Genomic DNA, 14,124 nt, shown 5'->3' with positions numbered 1-14,124 from the left:
TAACCCTGCAGTGGAGGTAAGTCAGTCTATTGAGCGTGTGCGTACTCTTAGAAAGCATAAATAAAGCATAAATAATTCCTCACATCCAGGCAAATCTTTCCTTTTGAAGCATATGCCCAATTTTCTTTGATAGAAAAATGTATTATTAACATCTAATAATGTTGACAAAGATATACTTTGAATGGTTGAAGTATCCTTGTAAAGAGTTTGCTGTATTTTGGAAATTTTTTGAATCAGGAAAAGGCTTTTGATTTCTGAACATATTAAGGTAAGCAACGGGAGATCAGTTATGACTGGGTTGATGATACTTGAGGGTTGAGCATGTCCAGTGAACTTTACAAACTTATTTTTCAATCTTAACATCAAGAGCACTGGACATTTTGCTTCCTTGTCTTTTCGCCATTGAAATGAACCCCTTCAGGAGCATAAAGGCACATGTGCCTTTGTCAATACATTCAACACCAGGCACAGTTAGCAGTATGACTTAAATCTTCTGACTGCGCCACGCAATCCAGGTGCATTTGAGGCTTAAGAGAACAACTTACCCAAGCTTTTGTTGCAAATTGTTTTTGCTGACACAGAATTTATTTGCAAGATGCAATATGGCAATCTTCAATAATAGATAACAAGGTGTAGAGCTGGATGAACACAGCAGGCCAAGCAGCATCAGAGGAGCAGGAAAGCTGACGTTTCGGGCCTAGCCCCTTCTTCAGAAATGGGGGAGCGGAAAGGGGTTCTGAAATAAATAGGGATAAATAAATGAAATAAATAAATCTAGGCCCGAAACGTCAGCTTTCCTGCTCCTCTGATGCTGCTTGACCTGCTGTGTTCATCCAGCTCTACACCTTGTTATCTCAGATTCTCTAGCATCTGCAGTTCCTACTATCTCTGGCAATCCTCACCCTTCCCTTTCTTCTCTGCCTTATATTGATTTGTTTTATTTTGGTTAAAAATATCCTAGAAAATCAACAAAAATAAAAGACAATCAGGTATTGAAAAGTTACCTCCCCTGCAAACATAACCCCAGTGTGGCCAGTGAACATAGAACGTTACAGCGCAGTACAGGCCCTTCGGCCCTCGATGTTGCACCGACCTGTGAAACCAATCTGAAGCCCATCAAACCTAAACTATTCCATTATCATCCATATGTTTATCCAATGATCATTTAAATGCCCTTAAAGTTGGCGAGTCTACTACTTTTGCAGGCAGGGCATTCCACGCCCTTACTACTCTCTGAGTAAAGAACCTACCTCTGACATCTGTCCTATATCTATCACCCCTCAATTTAAAGCTATGTCCCCTCATGTTAGCCATCACCATCCGAGGAAAAAGGCTCCCACTGTCCACCCTATCTAATCCTCTGATCATCTTGTATGTCTGTATTAAGTCACCTCTTAACCTTCTTCTCTCTAACGAAAACAGCCTCAAGTCCCTCAGCCTTTCCTCATAAGACCTTCCCTCCATACCAGGCAACATCCTGGTAAATCTCCTCTGCACCCTTTCCAATGCTTCCACATCCTTCCTATAATGCGGTGACCAGAACTGTACGCAATACTCCAAGTGCGGCCGCACCAGAGTTTTGTACAGCTGCAACATGACCTCATGGCTCCGAAACTCAATCCCTCTAGCAATAAAACCTAACACACCGTACGCCTTCTTAACAACGCTATCAACCTGGGTGGCAACTTTCAGTGATCTATGCACATGGACACCGAGATCTCTCTGCTCATCCACGCTACCAAGAATCTTACCATTAGCCCAGTACTCTGTATTCCTGTTACTCCTTCCAAAGTGAATCACCTCACAGCCAATTTCTGATCCAAAAAGCTAAATCACCCTCAATCCCATGCCTCCGTATTTTCTGCAATAGCCTACCACGGGGAACCTTATCAAACGCTTTACTGAAATCCATATACACCACATCAACCGCTTTACCCTCATCCACCTGTTTGGTTACCTTCTCAAAGAACTCAATAAGGTTTGTGAGGTACGACCTACCCTTCACAAAACCGTGTTGACTATCCCTAATCAAATTATTCCTTTCTAGATGATTATAAATCCTATCTCTTATAATCCTTTCCAACACTTTACCCACAACCGAAGTAAGGCTCATTGGTCTATAATTACCAGGGTTGTCTCTACTCCCCTTCTTGAACAAGGGGACAACATTTGCTAGTCTCCAACATTTACACTTTCAAACGTTAAAGCTTAGTCTCATATTTATTTGTGTACTGCGTCCTGAATGGTCTGATTAGCCATCTTTTTTATTTGACTGCAGCTGTAGCATCTGCCTCCTGAGAGCACCGCTCTCTGAACCCTGGGTTGACATCCAGAGACTTGTGCCTAATGGGAATGATGTAGCAATCCTTCATTGAATTTAACCAATCTCCTCCTGATTGACAACCCGTGCCTGCAAGAAGGAACTTTATTAGGGACACAATCCAAAACACAGTCTGATGAATGTAAAGTCAGTCAAAGCAAAGAGTTGCCTCATGCTGTTTGGATTTTAAAAAATTGCATCTAAGAGTGATTTGAAAATAAGAATAATAGTGAAAGGGTTACCCCAATCATGGGAATTTCTGCCAGTGTTTAACTTTGTTTAATTTGGGATGAGACGTCTAAATAAACCTTTTTAATTGAAATATGACACAGGTTTTCATGAAACTGAGCACTAGTTCACAGGTGTACACACAACGTATCAGTAAAGAATTAGAGACTTTTTTTAGTTTCAATTTTTTAGTCATAAAAGACCACCAATAACCTGATGAAACTATTTGTTCCTTCCACACTGTAGGGATTCTATGATCTAAACAAATATTGCTCTCAATTCTGATCTGACCTTACCTAAACCACCTCACTCTTGTTTTGCAAATCCTGCGGTGACTTTAGACCTCATATTTGTAATCTCTACTAGGTCCACAATCTTGCAAGATACCTGCATTCCTGTAATGCTGGCCTCTTGTATATCCTTGATCTTAGTCATGCTGCCATTTTTTTTTTGTTTTGTTCCTTGGGTGTGGATGTCACAGGCAAGGCCAGCATTTGTTGCCAATCCCTAATTGCCCTTAAACTGAGTAGGCTTACTAGGCCATTTCAGAGGCCAGTTAAGCAGCAAGCACATTACTGTAGTGATTGTAATGAGATCAGCCAGCTGGACAATATGAAGAAGGCTCTAGACCCAAAACATCAGCTTTCCTGCTCCTCTGATGCTGCTTGGCCTGCTGTGTTCATCCAGTTGTACACCTTGTTATCTCAGATTCTCCAGCATCTGCAGTTCCTACTATCTATGGAATATCAGTTCCCTGATTGGAGCTGTTAATCTGGTTGAATCAGGGAACCCTGGCTGACAGATGAAAAGAGGAATGTCAGAGTTTCTGTGACTCTGAGAGCTAACTGAAGTACTAGAGTCATGAATTCTTCTTGAGTAAATAAATGGTGATGGGATACCGGCCTCTGTGGAGACTTTTCAATTACCATGGGTTTTGCTTCATGCATTTATCATATTCTTTCCTGCAGACATTAGTGAAACAGATGTGTTTTTAATGACAATCAACCCTGGTTTAATGGTCACTATTACTGAGATCAGCTTTAGCTGACTGTCTCTTGTAATACAGTGGTAGTGTCCCTGCTCCTGAGCCAGTAGACCTGACTTAAAGACCCACTTGGTTGAGAGAAAAGACATAAGGTCCCTGGAGAGGTTGATTTAAAAATCCTTTTATTTTTCAGCTGACTAGGCCCTAAACTCTGAAATTTCCTTACTAAATGCCTCCACCATATTTTCCTTCCTTAAGACATTTCCTGCAACTTGCCTCTTTGATCATCTGCCCTAAAATCTCCTTAAGTGTTTCAGTGTCATACTTTGTTTCATAATACCTCTGAGAACTGCTTTAGGACTTCAGAAGTGCTATTCAAATACAAGTTGTGGTTGAATGAGATAATTTAGTTTATCCACACAAGGCCAATTTCCATGTGTAGGTGGAACAGAGATTTATATAATATTATAAGTATAATTGTGCAAAAATGCAGAATGCACGTATGGAAATGAACTTCAATCGCAGAAATAGAAATTCCTTTCCCTGTTGCATCGACTTTGACTTTCTTTGAACTAGGTTCATGTCTACATTCAAAATATTAGAGTTGAATTAGCTTAAAACCTTGGTGCATATCTGATGATATCTATAAAATGAACAAACTGATTAAACTTATGATGATGGATTTGTTCTCAGAACTTGAACAGCTGTAACATTTATTGCCATTTCTTAAATACTCTGAGAAGATGACTGTTAGCTTTCAGCAATAGCTTGTTGGACCACTTCATAGAACCCCCACAGTGTGGAAACAGGCCCTTTGGCCCAACAAGTTCACACCGACCCTCAGCATCCCACCCAGACCTATTCCCCAAACTCACCTAATCTACACATTCCTGAACACTTTGGGCAATTTAGCAGGCCCAGTCCACTACCCTGCACACCTTTGGACTGTGGGAGGAAACCGGAGCACCCGGAGGAAACCCACGCAGACAAGGGGAGAATGTACAAACTCCACACAGACAGTTGCCTGAGAGGGAATTGAACCCAGGTCCCTGGTGCTGTGAGGTGCCAGGAAGTCTTCACAAGTATCTAAAGATCTTCTGTTCCCACGATACTTGTTGTTATGTATTTGGAAAGCCTGGGTTCTCAATGCCAGTTCTAAAGCATGTACAAAAATTTCACCTTAAAACTTGTTAAATTTTCATTTCCAAGTGGGCTGTGCTATCACTCTGATTTGATTTATTATTGTCACATGTACTGAGGTACGGTGAAAAGTATTGTACTGCGTGCTAACCAGACAAATCATACCTTACATAAGTACATCAGGGTAATAGAACAGAATGCAGAATGTAGTGTTAACAGCTACAGAGAAAGATCAGCTCTACTATATGAGAAGTCTGTTTATAAGTTTGATGTCAGCAGGGAAGAACTCATTCTATCTACTTGATGGGATGACCTCTTACCGTCCCAATAACAGACATTTAGCTAACTGAACTACAGTTACTTGTTTAGTCCCTTTGCCTTTTTGGATATATATGTCTCATGATGAGTTTTCCGATCCTCTGGCACTTTTCCAGAATGTAACAATTCTTGGACGGTTACTACCAGTGCATCCACCATCTATGTAGCTACTTCCTTTAAAATCTAGGATGCATCCCATCAGATCCAGGGGACCTATTGGTCTTTAGCCCCATTAGTTCCTCCAGTACTTTTTCTTCAGTGAATGGACGTAAAGTAAACTGTTAAATCAGATTATACACACCGAACTAAATGTTCCAAACTTAATTGGGTTTTTAGTTAAAAGTTATTACCTTCTGAAGCAAAGTTTTAAAGAAAATTATCTTCAGATCATTGCTTTTAAAACTGATTACCCTGAGTAAGGAGAGACAGGGGCTTGTTGGAACCTCCAGATTTCAGTGCAGCGAGCAGATGTTAGTATCTTCCTACAGCTCCAAACTTCCATTGCTGGTATAGTACATTCTGTCTTAACAAGAGAACAGCTTTCATTCAACTGGGTGACACAATCTGTGGAATGACTGGAGTGTATCAATATTTGCACAGTTCAAGATTACAACATAACATTTTTTGTTTGCACTCTTAGATAATGTTGAATGTCAAACAGGTGAAGGACATGATTCTGTGTCAATTAATCTGGAGGTTCCAACAAGCCCCTGGATGAGTGCAGCTCCAACAACACTCAAGGAACTTTACACCATCCAGGATAAAGCAGCCCGCAAACGCAAACATTCACTCCCTTCACCACCAATGTTCAAAAGTGACAGTGTGTACCAAGTACAAGATGCACTGCAGAAATTCATCAAGGCTTCCTTCAAATCCACAGCCACTTCCAACTAGAAAGACAAAGGCAGTAGATATATTGTTGCTAATGGTCTGATACTTTGATAATTCTCTCAAGTACATTTGTACTGGGGCGAGTTTGCTTTCAATGGTATATGGGTGGTAAATATAGAAAGTTTGCATTTTTCAGATGCAACTCAAAAGTTGACTAATACGTGAAGCATATGGAAAATGAATGAGATTTTGGCCAAAAAATCAGCAATTGACTTTTGCTTGATTGGCCATTACCTGACTGTACACTGTACTCAGTGGATTTACACCTTTGGAAATGGTAATCTGGATTCAATGCAGACCATCATGCAAGAACTGTGGTGCCCAGGAACATTTAGCTATAGGAGATGCCCAAAGTCAGTCTCCTAACAGTTATAAATACTCCCTAATTAAATCAGAGTGGAAGAGTTTGTTTCAGGACTCCCAGCCAGCAGTGGTGGGACATTAATTAGGTTCATTCATGAAACAATTGACACCCATTATCCCTGATGGGTGGCGGCACTGTGATTAAATGAGGGATGCATAGATTTCCTGTGCCTTCAGAAGGTCACCTAGCAACTCTGTTTAGTTGGCCATGACCTCAGTAAGGAGGTGAGTGTTCTCTATTATAAGGCACTCAGTGTCCGATTGAGAGACTCACATTCACCATCCACCCTCCCACTGTATCTCTGATCCTTCAACTCCTCTCCCCTCACTCTTTCCAGTGACTCCTGAACTCATGATTCCCATCCTTTGGTCATGGTACCATGATAATACTGGGCTCTACTGAGTTCATTGCCAGGCTCTGTCGCCATTGTCACTGGGGTTGAGGGCATTGATCTTATTAATCAGCCATGATCTCATCGAATGCGGGAGCAGGCTCAAACAGACTGAGTGGCCTACTTTTGTTCCTTGTACGTATGTTCTCTGACTTGTGGGCAGGGACAGAAAGTAGCCCAGGTCCCTGTATTTGAACAGATCTTTTATAAGTTCTGAAGTAATCAATCACCTATATGTCTTCATTACACTCACAATGATATCAAATAGTTTATTACAAACATGATTGGGGTTTTGTTTGTATAAATTGGTGCTGTTCCCATGGTTATGTTGGACTAGCAGTTTGATCGTCATGAACTCAAGTCCCAATTTGGTCAGTTGTGAAGCTGGGTTAAATAAATACACGCACCAGAAAAATTAACATTGAAAGCTGTTGAATGTTTAATGAAGTCCGATTGGTACATGGATATCCTCCAGGAGACAGAATCACCCATTCTTGATCTAGCCTCCATGACTTCAATCCCATGCTCTTCACTCTTTATCACTTAGAGCAACCAGGGATGAATAATTCTGGCAATTTTCTATTCCTTATGCCAACCATTTAGACCATTTGTAATGCCATTGGACCCATTAAGTTAAAAGGATATAGGTAAAGGTACTGTGGGCTGCTGTCTCAATAGACAGAGACAAGTGCTAGTGATTTAACCTGAGGGTCACCATGCCTCAGGAATGGGCAGTGTTTGAGAAGGAGACTCCTTCATAGTAATCTCAGCTAGGAATTGAACCAACACTGTTAGTAGGTACCACACTGCATTGCAGATCAACTGTCCAGCCACCTGAGCTATGCAACCCAAACAGAGATGATGGCCTAGAGATATCATTGCTTAGACTATTAATCCAGAGACCCAGGTAATGTTCTGGGTCCCGGGTTTGAATCCTGATACAGCAAATGATGAAATTTGTATTCAATCCAAATCTTGAATTGAATCTAATGATGACCATGAAACCATTAGTGGCTGTTGGGGAAAAGCCCATCTGGTTCATTAATATTCTTAAGGAAGGAAGAAGACTGCTGTCCCTACCCAGTCTGGCTAACATGGTCGATTCTGAACTGCCCTCTGACATAATTAGGGATGGGCAATAAATGCTGGCCTAGCCAGCAATATCCACATCCTGTGAATGAATCAAAAAGAAATGGTAACAAAAGAACAACTAAAATGCAGAAGTATATACAGGTAGCAGGGCAGAGTTTTGTATAAAATCAATGGCGAAATAGGAACACCTCCATTTCAAATCTGAGAACATCTGGACTTTCTTGTCTGTGCTGTGCCCTTCATGTTAAATGAACAACCAAATCTGCAATATTTTCTTTTTCAGATATAGACCTGTAAAATATGTAATGTGTGTTAGTGCTAATACCTCAGCCAAAATACTTGCACAAATGTTATAATTTATGAATGAAAATAGAATTTATATCTCACTACTATAAATACAATCATCATTTCCAGGCTCTAACCTCTAACCAGGAGGATCACTGGTCTCCAACTATTCTATACATTCCTGCATTACCTTGCACTTGAACAGTTTCAGAATTCTGAACTGAACTTGGGGTAATCATTAACAACTTAATTAGTTAACAAACTTGAGTAATCTTGAGAAGTCAATATAGATGTGGAACTTCATTGTTTTCCGTAGGGTGTATCCTGGCAGGCAATGATGTAAAGATTAATATGCTGTTCTCACATAATACAGTCATTAATGATTAGCCACATTGAGCCTGATATTTGATTCATGTAGGTGCTGATGTTACCAGCATTGTTAAGACAATCCATCCTATCCACTCTTCAGGTTTGAACCATACGCTTTGCATTTCAAAAGAAGCAGATAGATTAAAGTAATATTTTCTGGGATTTGCTCAATCTTAGATAAAAGGAATTATGAGGATAGCATCATGTTTTGTTTTAAAAACAAAAATTGTTTGGCATTCTGGCAAAAGCACATCCATAGCTCATCCATAATAAATTCTGGGAAGAGATGGTGGACCATCGTCTTGAATGCTTGCAGTCCATGTGATGATGTTGTCCCCTCAGAAGGATTAGGTAAGGGATCCGTTTTTTTTCTTGAAATTGACACAGCTCTTGTGTGTTTTGAAGTGATTCACCTGTAAATGTCTTAAGGAATAATATATAAATGCATCATTTCACCTTCGTTCAGATTCTGAGCATCAATGTAGCTTTTGGCCATGATTGAAGGCACGGTGACTCAGTGGTTAGCACTGCTGCCTCACAGCGCCAGGGACCCAGGTTCAATTCCAGCTTTGGGCGACTGTCTGTGTGCAGTTTGCACATTCTCCCCGTGTCTGCGTGGGTTTCCTCCCACAGTCCAAAGATATGCAGGCTAGGTCAGTTGGCCATACTAAATTGCCCCTAGTGTCTAGGGTGGGAAATGCAGGGCTGGTTTAGAGGGTGGGTCTGGGTGGGATGCTCTTCGGAGGGTCAGTGAGGACTGGCCTGCTTCTGCACTGTAGGGATTCTATGAAGGGGAATCTAAATTTCAAGATGGCCAAGACATGGATTAGGAAGGCTATGATGTTGAATATTTAAAGGTGAGATGGATTGGAAAGTGATACAAGTACCAAAGTGTTTTGCATGGGCTGTAGAATGTGTCAGCTGGATCAATGGTGCACTATAAAGGGGTTAGTTCTGACTCTGAAATGTTAATGATACATAGCGTGCATCTTATACCATCGAAAGAAATCATGCATGTTGGATGAACTTACTGTCTCTTGCAGTCTTGTGGCGAGATTACCCCACAGTAAGATGTTTCTTAAAGAAAATAAATATTTTAGTTGCATTAACAGACCCTGCAAATACTCTTCAGTGGCACAAGGAGACAAGAACATTATAAGGGCTAGCACATTTACCTCTGAATTAGTGATTCTGGGTTCAAATTACAATCCAGAAACTCAAACACATAATTTTAACTGATATCTCAATTCAGCAAGTGGGCCAGTGTTGCAAGTGAGAGGTTTCTGAGGAGCCATTAATATAAGGTCCATTTCTCTCCTCAGGCTGCTGTAACTTAGCCTGTGGAACAATTTTGAAGGAGAAGAAGGCAGTTCTCCTGGCATCCTGAACAATAATTATCCCTTAACAAACATCACTTAAAAACAAGGGACATTTACTCAGTCATTATCCCTTTGCCTAATTGTGTGAGCTTGTTGTATTTCCTGCGTAACAAAAATAGCTACAGTTCAAACGTGCCTCATTGGCTGTAAAACATCTCAAGATCTTCAAACACACGTTGTAAATGTGTGTCATACCAAATACAAACAGTTTACATCTAAAGCTTATGGCAGGGTACAGCTGTTGCTTTAGGTACAAGTGGGAATTGCATTTGTACCCATTGTGAATAGTATTCTTCCTACAGCAATTTTCCGCACAAACTCATTTGCAAACTGGTGATTGTAAAATCTCCTATTGGCAGCCTATAAATGTTCCTTGATTAATATTCAAGATTAGCAACTTGGCAAAGATTGATTAATGCAGTTGCAATTGATTCTTCACAAAATATATGCATTTTAATTATTGTGTCAATCCATTGCCTGTGAACCATCTGATTTTGAATTACTGGAAGTGTTTCTTCTAAAAAAATGTCTTAGCATAAAAGCATAGTACTGTAGATACTGAAAATCTATAATCTATAATAAAAAAAACAGGAAACGTTGGAAATACTCAGCAACTTAACATATGGTGGCTCAGTAGTCAGCGCTGCTGCCTCACATCACTAGGGACCTGGGTTCAATTCCACCCTTGGGTGACTGTCTGTGTGAAGTTTGCACGTTCTCCCTGTCTCTGAGTGGGTTTCCTCTGGGTGCTCCGGTTTCCTCCCACAGTCCAAGGATGCGTAGGTTAGGTGGATTGGCCATGGGAAATATAAGGTAGTGGGTAGGCCTGGGTGGCCAGCTCTTTGCTGGGTTGATGTGGATTTGATGGGCTGAGTAGCCTACTTCCATGATGCAGGGATTCAAGGTCTCAGACAGCAACTGTGGAGAGGGAACATACAAAGATACGAGTTAGGAGCAGGTAATGGTCATTAGACCCCTCCAACCTGCTCTGACAATCAATAAGATCATGACTGATCTGATTTTAACACCATCTCTATATGATGAGAGTCTGCTCAGTTATCAGACCCTCTTGTTGCCTCAATGCACATCAATACTACTCTGCATGAGTAAGAAGTGCCTTTGGTTTTTGCAACTGCAGGGAATGTCAAACTCCAATGTTTTTCTTGATACTCAAAAACTGTACAGAACTGCTTTAGTACCTATGAATGTCAATAAAGACACTGTTTTAATGAATAAAGTATATTTTTGCAATAAAAACACTTCACATTCCCACCTGCCCCCACTCCGCCAATAACCTTTCAGACCCTTGCTTAAGAGAATCTACCATTCCTGTCTTAAAAATATTCAGACTTTGCTTTCACCACTTTTTTGGAAAAAGAGTATCAAGACCCCCTTCAAGAAAAACATTTCCACTGATCTCTGACTTAAATGGGCAACTACTTAGTTTCAAACAATGACCTAGAGCAGTATTATGGTTAACTTAGAACTGTAATCCCAAGGGATCTAATTTTTCAGTAAATTAAAATTGAGGCAAATGAATAGATAAATGGTAAATGCAATCTTTGGGATGACAATCTCCATACTTCGCATCACACTGGCATTGAAATTCATATACCACATTACCCATTTTATGAAATCTGGTGGAACATGTCAAACAGCATATCCCTTCAGCTGTTTGTATCTCATTAGGTACCTACTGTACTGAAACAACCTACATGTGCAAAACCCACAACACTGTGTCCAACATCTGATGTGATTCCATGACATTGACGTGATTCTGAACTTGTTTAAGAGACATGTAAGAACTCATTGTGTAAAATTATTCTTGTAAATCACTCCTGCCCTCTCTCCAATGCATTCACATCCTTCCTAAAGCGTGGTGCCCAGAACTACACACAATACCGTTATTTCCCTGAATACAGTTCGGAAGAAAAGTCATAATGGGCTCATGAAACTTGTTCAAAAGTATCATAGGTAGTAGGAACTGCTGATGCTGGAGGATCTGCACTAACAAGGTGTCGAGCTGGACGAACACAGCAGGCCAAGCAGCATCAGAGGTTTTTTCTGAAGAAGGATCTAGGCCCGAAACGTCAGCTTTCCTGCTCCTCTGATGCTGCTTGGCCTGCTGTGTTCATCCAGCTCGACACCTTGTTATCTCAAAAGTATCATTCCTCCTTCACTACCTAGAGAGTAATTTCCTGGATGTGATTCCAGTTGGCTGAAGGTTATGGTACTTGATTCAAAATCTTGAGGTCCCGACTTGACATTCAATAGCATTATCACCAATGAATTCCCCATTATCAATATCCTGAGATCAGGAATAGCCATACACATAAGTAGTTAAAAAAGCAGGTCAGAGACTATGAATGTGGAGAGGTGATATTGCTAGACTATTAATGCAGAGACTCTGGTACTGTTCTGGGGACCTGGGTTTGAATCCTGCTGTGGCAGTTGGTGGAATTTGAATTAAATAAATATCTGGAATTAGCAGTCTAATGGTGACCATGAAAATGTTGTCAATTGTCAGGGGAAAAACCCATCTGTTACTCTAATGTCCTACGTGGTTTGTCCTACACATGACTCAAGACGCACAGCAATGTGGTTGACTCTTAAATGCCCACTAGGCAATTATAGATGGGTGATAAATGCTGGCCCAGTCAGTGACATCCACATCCCATCTATGGTGTGTAATTCACCTCCTGACTCCCCAAAGCCCAACATCATCTTCAAAGCACAAGTCAGGAGTGTAATGGAATACTCCCCACTTGCCTGGATGAGTGCAGCTCCAACAAGGCTTAACAAGCTCGATACCATCCAGGACAAAGCAACTAATTTGGTTGACACCCCATCACACAACTTCAACATTCGGTCCCTTCACCACTCCCTACGCACATTAGCAGCAGTGTATACGATGCATTGTAGTAACTCACCAGGTTCTTAGACAGCGCCTTCTAAACCCATAAACTTTACTATCGAGAAGGACAAGAACAGAAAGTGCATAGAAACACCACCATCTGCCAGTTCCCCTCCAAGTCACACACCATTCTAGCTTGGAAATATAATGCTGTTCCTTAACTGTCACTGGGTCAAAATCCTGGAACTCCATCCTAACAGCCTTGTGGGTATTCCATGCAATAAGGATTATAGCAGTTTAAGTGGCAACTCATCACCACCTCCTACAGGGAAAAAAGGGACGGGCAATAAATGGTGACCTAGCCAGTGATGCTCATATCCCATAAACATGTAAAGAAAAACTCATCAGGTTAGCTCAGAATATTGAACAAAACTTTAACTCACAAAAATATTGTATAACAAAGCTACAGTTACCATCATTAGAGCGGCTGGACTGTTGTAAAAATCCAACTGCTACCTGAATGAGCAGGGGCTCATCTGCTCCCACAAGATTTATTTCTTCTTTTTTCCTCTTTCTACTTCTGCTCTTCCTCTTTCATTTTTTTTTTCCTTTTGTTCATTTTTTTCCCTTTGGAGTTTTTTGTGGTGGCTTGGTCTGTGGAATTGGCATGGCAGGTCAGCCGGACTGTGTGCTGAAGGGCAGCTCCCATTGGTGGTCAGGGCAGGTGGCAGCGGACACGGTGCCTGGAGGTGGTGATGGCAGTGACAGCAGGGTCACCCTCCTGGCATTCAGGTTTGGTAACGGCAGCGGCGGCAAAACTCCTCCAGAGACCGGAGGTCGGGGTATGGGGGGATGCCGCGGCGGTGGACTTGTCAAGATGGTGGCGCCAGCAAGGCGACATCTCAAAGGAGGGTGGCCGGAGCAGGACTTTGAGCAAGATGGCAGTGGCAACCCTGGTCTGGCAGGGGAGCCAGGGTCTCCTGGTCCAGGACATGGACTGCTGGTGTTGGTGAGGCAGCGGCTGCAATGGTGACAGCATGGTAGGCCCGAAGTAAGGACTCCTGGCGTTGTCGAGGTGTCAGTGGAGCCAGGGACCCCTGGTTATGGGGCGAGTGTGGACTCAAGGCGGGACATGGCATCAGCATCGGTGGGCCCAGCGGTGAAGAGATAGTGCCCAAAGATTGGCGACTCCTACATTGGTGGGTCTGGCGCAGGTGGTGGCGAAGTGGTCAGCTCAGGGCTCAGGACTCTCCTTTTCATTCTTAAACTATTCTCTTTCAGTTGTATCTTTTAGCCTTTTTATTCTTAAAATTCTATGAAAAATGGTGCTGGACTGTGGCAACTGTTGAAGCTTTTCACCGTATTTTACTGTATTATTCACTGTAAAATGCAAGAGACAATCGATAAATCATTCATCGTTCATTCATTAATACATTTCAGGAAATTTACCTGCTTCTGCAGCTTGGTCTGATCTACGTATGACTCCATAGGGAATACATTCCACTGGC

General features: G+C 41.6%; 1 protein-coding gene across 3 annotated transcripts in view; it reads right to left on the bottom strand.

Moving 5' to 3' along the window:
- Positions 1-5,527, bottom strand: part of LOC109936984 (kynurenine--oxoglutarate transaminase 3) — a 75,889-nt gene extending 70,362 nt beyond the window's left edge. Inside the window, exon 1 of one of the 3 annotated variants that reach the window (XM_048601948.1) lies at positions 5,342-5,527. The gene's annotated coding sequence lies outside the window, so the exon portion shown is untranslated. Of the gene's footprint in view, positions 1-545; positions 670-5,341 lie in introns of those variants that run through there. The other 2 variants (XM_048601945.1, XM_048601946.1) reach the window with 2 other exon arrangements.
- Positions 5,528-14,124: the final 8,597 nt, after the last annotated feature.

The sequence above is a fragment of the Rhincodon typus genome, chromosome 10 (assembly GCF_021869965.1).
Source record: "Rhincodon typus isolate 14 chromosome 10, sRhiTyp1.1, whole genome shotgun sequence".
Lineage (NCBI taxonomy): Eukaryota > Metazoa > Chordata > Chondrichthyes > Orectolobiformes > Rhincodontidae > Rhincodon > Rhincodon typus.
The sequence above is the reverse complement of the archived record's forward strand: the minus strand, read 5'-3'. Positions and strand labels throughout refer to the sequence as shown.